Source organism: Rhinoraja longicauda, chromosome 22 (genome assembly GCF_053455715.1).
Source record: "Rhinoraja longicauda isolate Sanriku21f chromosome 22, sRhiLon1.1, whole genome shotgun sequence".
NCBI classification, from domain to species: Eukaryota; Metazoa; Chordata; class Chondrichthyes; order Rajiformes; family Arhynchobatidae; genus Rhinoraja; species Rhinoraja longicauda.
In genome coordinates, this window is record NC_135974.1 from 36,482,738 (window position 1) to 36,499,294 (window position 16,557).

The 16,557-nt window shown below is 44.5% G+C and overlaps 1 protein-coding gene across 1 annotated transcript in view; it reads left to right on the top strand.

The window, feature by feature from the left end:
- The first annotated feature begins 2,737 nt into the window (after nucleotides 1-2,737).
- The window catches only part of LOC144604573 (microtubule-associated protein RP/EB family member 1-like), a 32,157-nt gene continuing 18,337 nt past the window's right edge, over nucleotides 2,738-16,557 (top strand). Inside the window, exon 1 of the mRNA XM_078419165.1 lies at nucleotides 2,738-2,870. The gene's annotated coding sequence lies outside the window, so the exon portion shown is untranslated. The remainder of the gene's footprint in view (nucleotides 2,871-16,557) is intronic.

The following is a 16,557-nucleotide window of genomic DNA, read 5'->3' on the forward strand; positions in this document are numbered from 1 at the left end:
GTAATATGAGAGGAGGCCACAACATCCACCTGTATTTTGACAGCATCGCTAAGGCGGTAGGAAAAATGGCACAACCTGCTGAAGTCACTCAGCGGGTCAGGAAGCATCGCTGGAGAAAGTTGTTAGAGATGGTTTGTATAAAGTAACACCGATAAAAGAATATCACTTGTATTTCAGAATAATTGATAGATACAGCGTTGAACCAAGTCCTTCGACCCATGGAGTCCATGCTGACCATCGATCACCCGTTCACACTTGTTCAATGATTCAATTTGATTATATTTTATTGTCACATGAACCTAGGTACAGTCAAATTCTTTGTTTTTGCATACATAGAAACATAGAAAGTAGGTGGAGGAGGCCATTCGGCCCTTCGAGCCAGCACTGCCATTCATTGTGATCATGGCTGATCGTCCCCAATCAATAACCCGTGCCTGCCTTCTCCCCATATCCCTTGATTCCACTAGCCCCGACAATACTAGCAGCTACAATACACAAGTACATAAAGAGTTGCTACATATCTGGCGCTGTAGCCTACTTTCACATCCACTCCCTCCAGATTAGGGGCTGCAATTTACAGAGGCCAATTTAACATGCATATCTTTGGGGTGTGGGAGGAAACCGAGTTCTTTGTAAAAATACACATAACTCTCCTCACCCGTCTGTTGCATCAGCCGAGGGTCTCTGAATATTGATTGAAAATGAATATTGATTTCTCTAACTTCAAGGAACCCTTGCATCTCCTTCCTCTCTCTCTCTCTCTGTGTCCCTCCCCCACCCTAATCGTCGTACTAGTTTCATTGTCATCCTATTGAGTTTCATTGTTTTTATAACTTGTTATCACCTACCCACAGCCAACGATGAACCATTGTGGGCTCCACCTGGCTCATCCAACTCCAAGAGAGTTAGATTTAGCTTAGAATCAAGGGATATGGGGAGAAAGCAGGAACGGGGTACTGATTCTGGATGATCAGCTGGAAGTTGCTGAATGGTTTTCACCTTCCTTTGATCATTATTGCTTTTTGGCACATATTTCAGCCATGTGGTCTATTTACCTTCTATATCCCTCTCCCCTGACTTTCAGTCTGAAGAAGGGGAGAGGGATACAGAAGGTAAATACCTATGAGAGAAAACTGAGTGTCATCAAACTCAGGGTGGAACCTGCTCCAAGACAGACGTGTTTACAAAATGTTAAATGGCCAGCTCGACATAGATGACCAAATCTACACCAAACCTAAATCTATCAGGAGCAGACAAGGGCATTCGATTCAATTCGAGATACCAGTTACCAAGACAGATGTATACAGCAAATCATTCTTTCCTCGCACAATTAAAGCATGGAATAATAATAATAATAATAATATTCATTTATTGTCATTGCAACGAGTACAACGAAATTAAAAAAATAGCCAATCCTGACGGTGGTACAAACATATATGCAATAAATGCAAAAACAAATAAATACATAAATACAATTAAATACAATTATGTTAAGTACAAAGATTTTTTAGTGTTGCCTAGTGCAAAGGTAGTGTTCAGTTCTCGTATGGCCCTGGGGTAAAAACTGTTCTTAAGTCTGTTTGTTCGGGATTTTATCGACCTGAAACGTCGACCAGAGGGCAGATGAACAAACAGACGGTGGCCGGGGTGGGATGGATCTTTTATTATTTTGCCTGCTCTACTGAGGCAGCGTAGGCTGAACAGGTGCTCCAGGGAGGGCAGTGAGCAGCCGATGATTTTCTGGGCCGTCGTGATGACCCTCTGAAGGGCCTTCCTGTCCTTTTCTGAGCAGCTGGCATACCATGTGGTTATACAGTATGCCAGCACACTCTCGATGGAGCAGCGATAGAAGGACAACATGAGCTTCTCCTGCAGGTTGGTTTTCCTGAGGATCCTCAGGAAGTGGAGTCTCTGCTGTGCCTTCTTTACTGTGGTGATGGTGTTGGTAGACCAGGTAAGATCCTCTGCGATGTGCGTACCCAGGAACCTGAAACCTGAAAGATAGTCTTCACCCTACTATAGTTACTCAACCAGACGCAACTACATTTCAGGTAACTTCTTCTCCAAGAAGCCCTTCTTGCTTAAGTCCATACTCCGCCACCTCCAGTTTAAGTAAAGTTCAAGTCAAGTTTAGTTTATTTGTCACATACATATATACAAGATGTGCAGTGAAATGAAAGTGGCAACGCTTGCGGATTGTGCCAAACTACAAAACAGAATAGAAAAAAAAAAATAACACAAAAAATGTATTAATACAGTAAATTAAATTAGTCCCTGGTGATATGAGAGTTAACAGTCCTGATGTGACCTGTGGGAAGAAACTCCGTCTAAATATACTTTGAAATATTTTGGAGGACCAAATAAGAACCAAGACCGGGTGTCTCGACCCGAAATGTCACCCATTCCCTCCTTCTCCAGAGAGTTGCTGTTGCGGCTGAGTTTACTCCAGTATTTTGGGGTGCCTGTCTTCGGTGTAAACCGGCATCTGTTCTGCAGTACCTTCTTGGAGGCTTCTCCTCTCTCGCTGGGGCGCTGGGCCCGGTCGCTGTGGCAACGGGCGGTGCGGAGGGAATACGCGTGGACTTGCGGCGGGTACGCGCCGACGTTTTTCGGGTACGCACTGACGTCATGGGGGTACGCGCTGACGTCTTTCGGATACGCGTTGGCGTCATGGGGGTACGCGCTGACCAGGGCGGGGATTCGCGCAGACGTGAACCCCCGTGACGCGCTGGCGTGGCGTGGCGCGGTTACGTGATGACGCGAGGCGTCAGCGCGCCGGACCGGTTTGAATCGGCGGCTCTTGCGTTGGAGGGAGACGGCGCGTCGGGTCCGGGCGGCGACAGAAGGAGCGAGGTGCTGAGGCGCGGCCGGTGAGTCACCCACCCCCACACACCCCCTCCTCTCCCTTATCCCCTATCCCCCCTCCCCCCCCCCTTTCACCCACCCAGGTAAAACACCCTCTAATATCACCAAACATCTTCCCCACTCACAAAGCCGCTGGAAATGCATTGAAAACGGACTGAAACAGCCGTCTGCTGGGCTGGGCCGTCTCTCTCTCTCTCTCTCTGTTTAAGCCACAAATTGCTCCCTTGTATATTATCTCCCGGCAATGCTTATATATACGTGTGTGTGTTTAAACAAGTTTCTGCTGAGGAAGAAAAGCGGTTCCTCTTTTTATTTTATGATAATTTTCTTCATGCACGGTTATCCGATCCTGGCTTTCAGTCGCTTTTTTGCTTGTAAGATGGAGATCCTGTCGCAAGGAGGCTGCCTTGAGGCTTCATCCCCCCCTCTCCTCCCCCGGGTGGTTGTGGCACCCCGAGGTATTTGGGGAGTAAAGTGTGTTTTTTCCAGAGAGGAGGTGTTTAATGTAAGACGAGTTTTTCCTCTACACCCTTCCCTTCGCACTACCTGTCAAACGCGAGGGAGGCCCGGTGTAGTGGAGACGAGCGGACGGACGGGCCCGTCTGCGGCCCGGAGTCCCGCCCACTCACCCCTCCCCGGCGCCGCCCCATTGGCCGGCGCCGCTGTCACTCTGGCTAGTCTAGTCCCGCCCCTGACCCCGACGTCATCGCAGCCGCTCCCATTGGCCTCTGCCGCTGTCAATCGCCGTGCATCGTCCTGTCCCCGCCTCTCTGCCGCGCTCCCATTGGCCGCTGACCTGCCGTGTCCGCGCTCCAATTGGCCGCTGCCGCTGTCAGTTACAGTGCCTCGTCCCGCCCCACCCGTCTGCCGCGGTCTCGCAGGCCGACGGCGTCCGCGCTCCCATTGGTCGCTCCCACTGTCACTCCTGCCTGTCCCGTCCCCTGACGGCGGGAACACGTAATGGTCGGCGCTGTGATTGGCCAACGCGACTGGTCACTCGTGTTGGTCCCGCGGGGACGGAAGTTGCGGCGGCGCCGCGGGGAGACGGTGGTGCAGGGCTGGGGGCTCACTCACTCACTCACTGGCGGAGGCACCACCCGCAAATGACTGTCTATCATGGCGCTGGCTCCGTGCTGCACAGGCTTTGGGGAGCTCTTTACATACATAGACAATAGGTGCAGGAGGAGGCCGCTCGGCCCTTCGAACCAGCACTGCCATTCAATGTGATCGTGGCTGATCATCCACAATCAGTAACCCGGCTCATGCCTTCTCCCCGTATCCCTTGTGATTCCGCTAGCCCTAAGAGCTAAATCTAACTCTCTTTGTGTCTGTACACGGGCTTCCTTGTCTGCTTCCCCCTCTGCCTTTTAATTCTCGGCCGAATGGGAACCCGGACCTGCAGACAATGAAGCAGCGGTCCCGGATCAGCGGCTAACGCCTATGTTGGCAATGGTCCTTGTCTTCGTCCCGCACCCGAATTTAAATATCCCTGTTAATCCAAGATTTTACCTACGTCGCGGGGGAAAACCCCCCAAAGTGCCTATTTGATAAATTGAATCTGTAATTAAAGTATATTCCACATCGGTTTTAAACCTGTGCATCTTTATTGAGAAAGTCTGAAGAAGGGTCTCGACCCAAAACGTCACCCAATGCTGCCTGTCCCGCTGAGTTACTCCAGCATTTTGTGACCACCTTTATTGAGAAGCAGGCTGATTAACAGTAGTCTAAGACATGAGATTGGATGTATTAAAATATGCAACAAGGTTTTTTATTTGATGTAAAGTTACGTTAATTTAGAAATTGAAGGACTGATTCAAGTACTTAAGATCAATACCTACAATACTAGCATCAATGCGATTACAGATACTTGCATTAAAATGATTGCTAATTTCTCGATTTAAATATTAATCTGCCGGATATACTTTTGAAGTGCATTCATTCTCTGACGCTAATTCTGGCAGTTAATTGAAGACTGATTTGTATGGCAAATATTACTCGGTAAAATTTTAGTTCTTAATTAGAATAAAAACTGCAGTATTTCTGTTACTTGTGGGTGTGTTGTTCATTGGTACTAATACGGGCATCATGCACTCAAACTGATACACTTACATACTTGTATTCAAATTTTGGCTTCTCATATTCCATGCCTATTGAAGGTTTATTGAGACAAAGCTAATGCTGCATTACTATCTTTTATTGTAGTACAACACTGCAGGGGATGCAAAAGTAAAAAAGCCGGAAATGCGTCAGGCAAGATTTGTCCAAACCATTTCCTGCACTTATGTATGCTCACTCCTTCCCTATACAAGGTTTCACATCATCCTCAACACCAGCTTCCTTATTCAAAGGATTTCATTCCTCTGCCACTAGCCAGATCTTCCTCTAGTTCTTTTTCATGCCACTGCAGCAACCTGTTGACTAATATAGTATACTTGTGCTATCGTGTGAAAATTCAGAAACTGCAATGTCTGTTTTCAACTCCCTCACTGTCTGGGTTCAAGATTAGAATGTTTATCTTCCTAGTAGGAGATCACTCTCTACACAGCTCTGTTATATCTGGAGATGTGCCACCAATAGACAGACAATAGACAATAGGTGCAGGAGGAGGCCATTCGGCCCTCCGAACCAGCACCGCCGTTCAATGTGATCATGGCTGATCATTCTCAATCAGTACCCCGTTCCTGCATTCTCCCCATACCCCCTGACTCCGCTATCCTTAAGAGCTCTATCCAAGCTATCAGTTGTCAATTGTTTGGGTCATGAAAGCTGCAATATGGGAAGAGGCGGTAGTATGGGAAGAGGCGGTAGCTATCTCAGAGCCAGAGTTCAATCCTGACTTTGGGTGCAATCGATTTGTATTTTCTATCAATGACCATGTGTTTCCACCAATGCTCTTTCCCCCACATCTCAACGATCTGCGTATCGGTAGATGAATTAGCGATCGCGGATTGCCCCTAATGTTAGGTAGCATTAGAATCTGAGTTGACAGAATGTAAGGAGAGTGTGAGTAATGTAGGGTTATAATAAATGGGTGGTTGATAGTCGTCCTGGACTCTGGCCTGTTTCTGTGGCTCTCGCTGCTTTGCTGTCTCTGCCTAGACAAAAGACAATTCGTAGTATTTCAAAATCAGAATTACAGGGAATGAAAAGTTCAAGTGGCGAGTGACTAGGGTCCTTCCGCTGCTGGACATGGGGGGGCATGGGTGGAGACACCCCTCAAAATAAGGGAAGGGATTCCACACCAGTGGGCCACATGAGTGGCAAGGGTGTGGGGTAAAATTGTGTAATTTCTGTAAACGGTATTGTATGTATAGCCTCCGAGAATGTTGGGTGGAGTTTTGTAAGGATCATGTGTTGTATATATTTATTTCTTGAATAAAGTCTATTTTGAAATTTTAAAATAATAGTGACTAGAAGGTCAAGGTCGCTTTTGCACACATAACCACAATGTTCTACAGAGTGGTTACTCAATCTGCTTGGTTTCTGCAATGTAGAGAAAACAACATCCTGAGCACTGAATGTAATACTAAATTGGATGAACGAGTGAATTGCTGCCTTTGGAAGGTGGGAAGGAATCTGGTAAAAGGGCAAGTGCTGCATTTACATGGATTGCATTCAAGTTATTAGAAGAGGGTCAACTGATGGAGATGGAAGAGCAAAACTGAGAGTTGCAGGCCAACTGGTCTCTTCAGAATGGTATTATTATTGTCATCTGTATCAAATGATGGGAAGAAGAGGTTTGTCTTGTGGGATTCTGTAGGAGATGCAGCACGTTATGAATGATGATCTGGTGGGGATGGAAGATGAGGACAAGGGGGGTCGACCTAGTTTTGCTCTGGCTTGGAGGAAAGAGGTGAAATTAGAAGTATGGGGAAATTGAGCGCCCTCAACTGCATCACCTCAATCAACCATGGTAGAGGTGAAGGCAGACCCAAGATGCCAGTGGTTTGCAACCAAAATCCTCAACAAGTACAGACTCTCACAACTGTCCTCTCACCCACTTCTTTTAAGGACTCCATTCTATTCTGTCTCTTCAATGTATCTGCAATGAGGTTCCTAATGTTTCTGTGTAGGAAAGAACTTCAGATGCTCGTTTAAATCGAAGGTAGACACAAAATGCTGGAGTAACTCAGCAGGATAGGCAGCATCTCTGGAGAGAAGGAATGGGTGATGTTTCGGGTCGAGACCCTTCTTCAGACTGATGTCAGGGGAGTGGACGAGACAGAGATAGAATGTAGTCGGAGACAGTAAGACTGGTGGGAGAATCTGACCTTTCTGTCCTGGGCCTCCTCCATTGTCAGAGTGAGGCCCAGTGCAAATTGGAGGTACAGGACCTCATATTTCGCTTGGGTAGCTTACACGGGTATGAGCATTGACTTCTCTAACCCTTGCTGTAAAGGAGAAAAGGGGATTTAAGGGTTAAGGTGTATGTGACCAAATGCTACATGAAGATGAACTGTCACTAAATTAAAATGCATACCTCAGATGCCGGCAAGTCTACCTCTGTGTAGATGCTCGCTTGAGATTGCAGAAGGGGTGTTGTAATCTTACAAAGGACAGGATACGGATACAGAAGAGCACCAAGTAGACTTGAGCCTCTTAAACAATTACCACAAGGTTGAGCCCCAGGAAGATGTGTTTATGTTAATAGACTGAGCCTCGTTACAATCACTCTAAAGTTGAGCACTAGGAAGATGTGTTTATGTTAATATACTCAATTGTTAACCTCGGACAATGGCCAATGATAGTGGGTGATGATTCATTGAACTCCCATCCCTCTTGCAAGACCACCTGTCCCTCTTGCAAGACCACCTGTCCCTCTTGCAAGACCACCTGTCTGGGGTGTCTTCTGTTATCACTTCTAAAAACCCATTGTATTTGGTGCATAAAAAGGTTGCTGAAACACTCTGTAAGTGAGTGGGGTCTTCGAGTGGCTGCTAGTCAGCTCTCCCACTCCCGCTGGCGTAATAAAGACTCTAATGTTTTACCACTTTATGGTATTGTTGTCTGTTTATTAGAATCGAACTTTAACATTGCTTTCTCTCTATCTCCATCCCTTCCCCTTCCCAGTTCTCCCACCAGTCTGTCTCTGACTATATTCTACCTCTGTCCCGCCCACTCCCCTGACATCAGTCTGATGCTGCTCCCCAGTGATGCTGCCTGTCCCGCTGAGTTACTCCAGCATTTTGTGTACCTTCCTAATGTTTCTGTCGAGTCATTTTCTTCCCTTTCCCCTGATTTCCGCACTGGAATAGGGCTTTTAACATTTACCTCTTCTTCCCACATATCTTTCAACCCATGTACTCCTGGCCAGAATAAAAATGGGTCTCCCTTGACTTCCATCCCATCAGCTTCCACATTCCATGCACCTTCCTCTGTAACATCTGCCATGTTCAATGCAATTTCAGCTCCAGACACATTATTATTTCTGCATTCTGAAAGGGTTGTATTCCTCTGTGATTCCCTGGTTTGTATTTCTCATTTCCACTAAACAATCTTTCTCTCAGCACTTTCTTGTATGACCACAGAATAGTGCAAGACGTGCTCATTTATGTCATCCCTTTCCACTGTCCAGGAACCCAGACTCTGTATCCTGGTCTACTTATCAAATCCAGTATCAATTTTATATTTTGTTGCAAATTTTTTTTGGTCAGGAAATTATTATTTCCCCAGTTCTTAAAGGTTTGAACTGTTCTATTTTTCCTTTAAATCAGTGCTCTGTATAAACTGCTCAGTTTTGATTGTATTGTCAAATTGATCATTACCTGCTCCTATTCTAGTTGTCCATGCTAAATCCTCTGATTCCATTAGTGTAGGAATAACTGCAGATGCTGGTACAAATCGAAGGTATTTATTCACAAAATGCTGGAGTAACTCGGCAGGTCAGGCAGCATCTCAGGAGAGAAGGAATGGGTGACGTTTCGGGTCGAGACCCTTCTTCAGACTGATGTCAGGGGGGCGGGACAAAGGAAGGATATGGGTGGAGACAGGAAGATAGAGGGAGAACTGGGAAGGGGGAGGGGAAGAGAGGGACAGAGGGACTATCTAAAGTTGGAGAAATCAATGTTCCTACCGCTGGGCTGCATGCTGCCCAAGCGAAATATGAGGTGCTGTTCCTCCAATTTCCGGTGGGCCTTGAGGCAGTGGACATCTATCCATATCAATTCCATCTTTGAGCACTTGGCCCATAGCTTGGAATATCTCGGCTGTTAAAGTGCTTGTTTAGACACTTATTTGGAAAGAAGTTTTAGTCATTTCCCAGTGATCATGGATAAATATTTCAAATCCAAATTTTGGGCCTCTTTTTACAAAAAGTTCAACAATTAAGAAAATGTAATACCTAAATAGTGAATACACAATGTGTAAAATAAATTTTAAGTTTATTTTCTTTTAAAAATTTATCATGCTCAAATGTGAAATGGTACCTATGATGCCATACATGGATGATCAGCCATGATCATATTGAATGGCGTTGCTGGCTCAAAGGGCCGAATGGTCTACTCCTGCACCCACTTTCTATGTTTCTACAATCAAGTCAACCTCAAATATAATAGGTAAAGCAAAGGGAAGAGCATTTAGAAATGGTGATAGATTTATAGGTAGTAAAGACGTTTAAGAGAGTAAGTGATTGTAGAGGATGATAGTAGATCTTTCTCTGGGAAGAGCACGTGAAGAGTCACCACGCTCCAACACTATCTTGCTGCCTACCCAAGTACATTACTGCAATTAGCAGCTTTATGCAATGTCTAAATTGGGACGCCTTTAGAATCTATTATATAATGCAATTGCTGAGAGTGGATGCCAGCTGTGATTTGGGTTATCATTTATTAAAAGAGCTGTATGAATATGATTTTTCTATTAAAGAGAATTTTGATTGAACACTGGTGTTATTCATAAACTGTTTTAAGCCTGAGTGCTGAGAAAGATGCTGTCATGCTATCACTGAAGATAGACACAAAAAGCTGGAGTAACTCAGCGGAACAGGCAGCTTCTCTGGAGGGAAGGAATGGGTGACGTTTTGGATCGAGACCAGGGTCTCGACCTGAAACGTCACCCAATCCTTCTCTGCAGAGATGCTGCTGTCCCGTTGAGTTACTCCAGCTTTTTGTGTCCACTGTTTAAACCAGCATCTGTAGTTCCTTCTTGCACATGTGTGTATGTGGGGGGGAGGGGGGGAACTGTAAAATTGTAAATAGGTGTCCCTTCCGAACGGAGACCCGACCTTTGTGTTCTGGGTCGGGTCTCCGTTCCTGCTGCGGCCTACCATCGGCCCAACTCCTGGAGCTGTCGGCCTCCAGGGCTCCGGTTCGCAGAGCCCGCAGACCGGACTTACCATCAGCGGAGCCGGCCGTCTTCGGAGGCTGCGGGAGCAGCTGCGACTCGCCTTAGGCTCGGGCCGCGTGGATGCCGACATCGGGAGCTCCGGCAGCGGCAGCGTGTTCGCCCGCCCCGGATCGCGGGGCTTGGGTCGTGGACATTTCACCGTCCGGCGCGGCATGGAATGGGCCGCGGGATGTTTCTCTGCTGGGCGGGGGCTTCAATGTCGGGAGCCGCGACCGCCCCGACGTGCAGCAACAGCGGCAGCAGCAGCGTGTTCGCCCGCCCCGGATCGGACTTATCATCGGCGGAGCCGGCCGTCTTCGGAGGCTGCGGGAGCGGCTGCGACTCGCCTTAGGCTCGGCCCGCTGCGGACCGTCCGGCGCGGCCTGCAACCACAACAACCTGACCGCGGGAGAGGACAGCAGGAGAAGGGAAAAGACATTGTGGCCTTCCATCACAGTGAGGAGAGGACTGGAGGAGACTCACTGTGATGGATGTTTTCTTGATGGATGTTTCTTTTGTGTGTTTTGGGGGTTGTGTAATTTTAATGCCTATTTTGATGCTTTTGTTGTTGGACTGTGGGTGACTGAATTTCGTCCAATTTGGATGACAATAAAGCTATCTTGAATCTTGAATCATGCTATCTTTATCCTTTGGCCTACGAATTAAGTAAATCATATAATAGAATGAATAAAATCAGGTCCTACACGCCCCTGCTTCCCACCTCCATCCTTTCCTAAAACAAACCAAATTATGTTACTTCATCAGATACCATATAAATGTGTTTAAATTATTCTTGCATTGCACATATTTGATAGTTACGAACAAGCTGGGACAGATTTATCAGCCACTCCCAAATGAAAGAAAATAACTGGTGTGGAATTGCAATAAGAATGGATAAGTTGGCTTTCTTTTTGCAATATCTACTGAGTTCTAGTGGATCTAGTGTTTCATGATGAGGCAGATTTTTATTAAAACATCTGATTAAATAGTATCAAAAATTAATCAAATTGATTTATTTGCAACATTTTCACTTGTGTTCTAGTTTTTAATCTGATGGCAGGGGGAATATATAAGCTAGACAATGATTCAGGTAGTCTTTATTACAATTGGTTTTTTTTGTTCGCTTAGTAACATTTGATATAGCATAATCCTAAAATCTTTTTCAAGCAGCTTGTGAGCACTGACGGGTTTTTTTTTTCCAAACCTGCTCTTGTCCTGCATTTGAAAAGCCCATTATCTTTAGAGGGTTGAAAGCAAAGTAAATTTGTAGCAAACCTTGCTTTCCATGTAAAAAATTATTGCTTTGTGTCCGAATAGAAGCCAATCAAGTTTTAGTATGGCAAATAGCTTCATGTTGTCAGAATGAAATGCTCTTTCCAAATATATTGAAATGTCCTGTTTAATCTATTAGATTCATAGCTGTTTGAAATACCCGAGTATTATTATCTTACTAGGTGAATTGAGTATTTTTAACTGTTGTTTGACAATGTATTCTGGCATCTGGGGATAATAATTCAAAGATCAGTATTATGAAATGAGATATAATATAGAATGAGGTCACCTCTCACTTTACGACATTGCAGAAAGTATGTTAACAGTTGATCATGAGGAATGGTGGGTCCTTTTCACTGCAAACGTTTCAGAATGTTTCTAATTTATGGTTTTACTCGTACCAGTTGGAATAAAGTAAAATACCTTAACTGTAGTATTCTTGAAACTGGCACTGACCTTGCAATCTATGATTTAATTCATCTGACTTTCAATCTTAAGTGCTGTATATACTTTTAAAAGGCTGGTTTGATATTTGTGCTTAACTGCACAAGCTGTTCTTTTGTGACTGTGCTGTACAGGCAATGACGTGTAAAATGTAATTGTGGTTATGAAACACCAGTTAGGATTGACTTTGTTAAAAATGCAAATGTCGGTTTATTGGGTCAGCTATGAAGTCCTCTGGAATGGGAGTCAGTTCATATTAAATTACACTTATTGCATTATAAAGTGCATCATCAAACACTGTAAGAAATACAATCTGTTCTTGCCAGGTGTTCTAATTGATTGTTATCCCTCTTGTTCTGACTCTTTTTACTGACATTTCATTGCCTTTTGTCAATTTAAGTTTTCATTTTCTTGGATTTTCGTTTTGATGTGGGACTCAAATCCCTCAACACCATGTTCCAGCTTGTCTCGGATTTTTTGTGTTTGTCAGTGGTCAAATCAGTTACCATCTACCACCGCCTCTCTTTTGCCTGACTGAACTTGTTCTTAAATCAAACAATAATACTATTAGATCAAAAAACTGCAAATGATACAAATCTGAGACAAAAAAACTCAATGCTGGAAACTTTCAGTATATACTCAGTTCTTTGTTGTAAGTTGTGCTAAAAAAAAGTGCTGGGGGAACACGGTGGGTCAGGCAACAGGGAAATAGACAAACAACAGAGTGTAGAAGGGTCCCAACCCAAAATGTCATCTGTTCATTCTCTCCACGGATGCTGCCTAACCCGCTGCGTTTCTCCAGCACTTTGTTTTGTCCAAGATTTCAGCAGCTGCAGCCTATTGTCTCCATTGTTTTCAAGAGAGAGTTGGGGATAACGGGGGCTAACGGAATCAAGGGATATGGGGAGAAAGCAGATACGGGGTACTGATTTTTGATGATCAGCCATGATCATATTGAATGGCAATGCTGGCTCAAAGGGCCGAATAGCCTACTCCTGCACCTATTTTCTATGTTTCTATGACCCATCATATTTAATGATTTATTCTTTAAATGTCATCCAGTCGAATAATTTCACTTTGAAATCAAAGGAAGTGTGGATAACAAAGTCCCAGTAAATTTAACAGGAATGCAGGACTAGATTTCCCCTTCAAGTGGAAGGGGATGTGGGAAAATGACGGCGAGTAGGAGGGGAGTGTGGAGGCCAGCACCACAGTGAGCAGCAAGGGAGTGCAGGAAACATCACCTTTGCATTCATGGGTAATCAATTGTGCCCTTTAAAATACATTAGTTTGAGCAGCTGCATCTCTCTGTTTCCACGTTCCTGTCTTTCAATAGAACCATTGGAATTGCAGGTCAAAAGCCAGATACCAAATGATTGGGATTTCTGAACAGTTTGATTGCATTTGCCTTCAATAGCCTGACAATGGAATTTAGGAGCAGGAAGATTGTGGTACAACTTTACAAGAGTTTGGTTAGGCCACAGGTGAAGTAGTCATCCAGCATGGAAACAGGCCCTTTGGCCCATGCTGACCAAAATGCCCCATCTGATCTAGCCTCATTTGCTCATGTGTGGCCATGAGTCCAGTTCTGGCTGCCATGCCTGATTGCTTTGGAGAGGATGCACTAATATGATGCCTGGACTAAGGCATTTCAGTCAGAGAGACTGGCCAGGCTGAGTTTGTTTGCTTTGAAGCAGAAGAGACGCTGATGGAAGCATACAAAATTGAGGGCCAGAGATGGGGTAGATGGAAGGAAATGTTTCCCCATGGCAGATTTGTCCAAAACTAGAGAGCATATCTTTAAGGTAAAGGGTGATGGTTTTCGATGGGATATGAGGCGAGAAACACTTTTTCCGAGGTAGTTTGAAATCTGGAATGCGGTCCTGAATGGGTGGCAGAGGCAGGTGCTCTCACTGATCTGTGCGTCTAGGTGAGAATTTGAATTGTCATTCCACAGAAGGCTTAAGGACCAGATACTGATAACCTAGTACAGATGGGGGGTTATGCTTGGTATGGATGTAGTGGGCCACAAAGGGCCTGTTTCCATGTTGTCTGATCTGTGATTTCCTGCAACACTATGATTAGGAACCAATAACAAAAGAGTCCATTCTAGATTTAGCCATTCAATGAATGCAAAGCAGAATTGTTTAATTGACCAAAAGGGAACATCTTTCAATTAATGACCTTCAAATGATTTTGTGCTAGTTGGGAAGGGAACAACAGCAAGATTAAAAAAGTTGAAAATTAAATGAATACCGTAAATTGGTATTTTTGTGAATAGAGAGTATGTATTCAAAGTCTTTAATAAAATACAAGTAACTCTTTTGCAAAGAGGCTGTATGTGCATTTATTAAATTATGAAAATGATGAGAGATAAACACATCACTCCAAGGGACAGGGTAACATGGACTCCAGCACACAGAGCTCATCAGAGCTTCAAAATAATATAAAGAAAACAGTAAACTGAACATAAAAACTTGCAAGAGGTGGTAAAGCTAATAGTAGCTTTATAAAGTTCAATAATTTTGCCTGCATATTTTCCCATGTTTAAAAAAATTGTATTTTCTCAAACTAGTAAAAAGGAAGAACATTTTTTTTAGAGCTGTGCTCTAAAAAACTTAAACTTAAAAAACAGATATTGAAAAACTTAATAAATGAAGAACAAATAAATAGTGGATGTGAGAGCTTTTAAAACTCATTTTTCTGCAGATCATCACAAAAATTATCTATACCTCAGATGTGATGATTTCCTCTGGTGCTGACAGGAACAAATTGCCAAATTGAAATGGGAGGGGGAAAATGGGGAACACAATGATATAGGATTTGATCAAGTATGACACAATCCACAATTCCACCTGAATTTTGAGACTTCATTTCATACAAGGCCTTTAAGGATAGATAGCAGTGACCGTGACTGATGATTTCCACATGGCATTTGATAAGGTTCCAGATCTGTTCTATTTTCAAGAAAAATGCTTACAATTAGGTGTCTGAACATTTTTTCTAAATGTTAGGTTTGCCTTAGATAGGCACAAAATGCTGGAGTAACTCAGCAGGACAGGCAGCATCTCTGGAGCGGAATGGGTGACGTTTCGGGTCGAGACCTTTCTTTAGACACTTGCCTTGATTGGTGCCTATCTAGTGGTCTGTTATTGAAGTAGGATTTCATTTTTGGATTCTTGCTGTTTACCCTGCAAAATGAATTGACTAATTACATAACATTTAATTACCTACCACATAAGTATTTATCTGACATCTGTCAACAGTTGACTGGCATTGATTGACGTTCTCATCTGCCTCACTGCTGCTTTGGGTCTTGTTCCCGCCAGACCAGTTTAAACCTTCTAGAGTGCCTATAACATATCTCCCTGCTCAGTTCAGATACAACCCGGGTAATCCCTGACCATTACATCAACTTCTCGGCTATACAGTCATAGAGCCAGACAGCATGTAAACAGGCCCTTGCGCACAACTTTCCCACGCCAACCAACATGCCCCATCTACGCTAGGCCTACCTGCCTACATTTGGCCCATATCCTATCCTCTCTATGTACCTGTCACCGTGGGCGGCACGGTGGCGCAGCGGTAGAGTTGCTGCCTTACAGCGAATGCAGCGCCGGAGACTCGGGTTCGATCCTGACTACGGGCGCCGTCTGTACGGAGTTTGTACGTTCTCCCCGTGACCTGCGTGGGTTTTCTCCGAGATCTTCGGTTTCCTCCCACACTCCAAAGACGTACAGGTATGTAGGTTAATTGACTGGGTAAAATGTAAAATTTTTCCCTAGTGTGTGTAGGATAGTGTTAATGTGCGGGGATCGTTGGGCGGCACGGACTCGGCGGGCCGAAGGGCCTGTTTCCGCGCTGTATCTCTAAATCTAAATCTAAAAAATCTAAAATGATTTTTAAACATTGTACCTGCCTGAACTACCTCCTTTGGCAACTTGTTCCATAATACCTACCTGTGAAAAAAAAAAAGTTGTTCCTCGGATTCCTATTAAATCTTTCCTCCCTCGTCTTAAACCCCTGTCCTCTGGGTAAATGCACAAAGCCATTTATCCAATCTATTCCGCTCATGATCTTATACAATAAGATCACCGGTCAGCCTCCTGTGCTCCAAGGAATAAAGTTTGAGTCGGCTCAACCTCCTTTTCGCTCAGGCCTTCTGGTCCTGGCAACATCCTCGTAAATCTTCTCTGCACCCTTTCCTGTCTTCTGGCCTTGCCTCCTTTTTCTATTCTCTCTTGTAGGTGGCTATGGAAATAATCCAGCAATTACTATCTTTTGACATCTTGCTTGTTAGTCTCCTGCCCGACTCTACATTCACTCTGCAGGACATCAACCTTTTTTTTTTAATACCTGTGTCATTGGTACCAACATGTACAGTGACCTCTGGCTGCTCACCCTCTCCCTTGAGAATTTTCTGCTTTGTTCCAGTGAGTACAAAATCCCGAGAGACGTAGATAAGGTGATTGGTCACACTCCTTTTCACATAACTAGAGGGCATAGGTTTATGGTGAGAAGGGAAAGATTTAAGCGACCAACAAGAAGAATGTCTTTACACTGAGGGTCATGCGTCAATGGGATGAGCTGTCAGGAACTATAGACGCAGGTTAAATGGTGACGTTTAAAAGACCTTTAATGTGGTACGTGGAC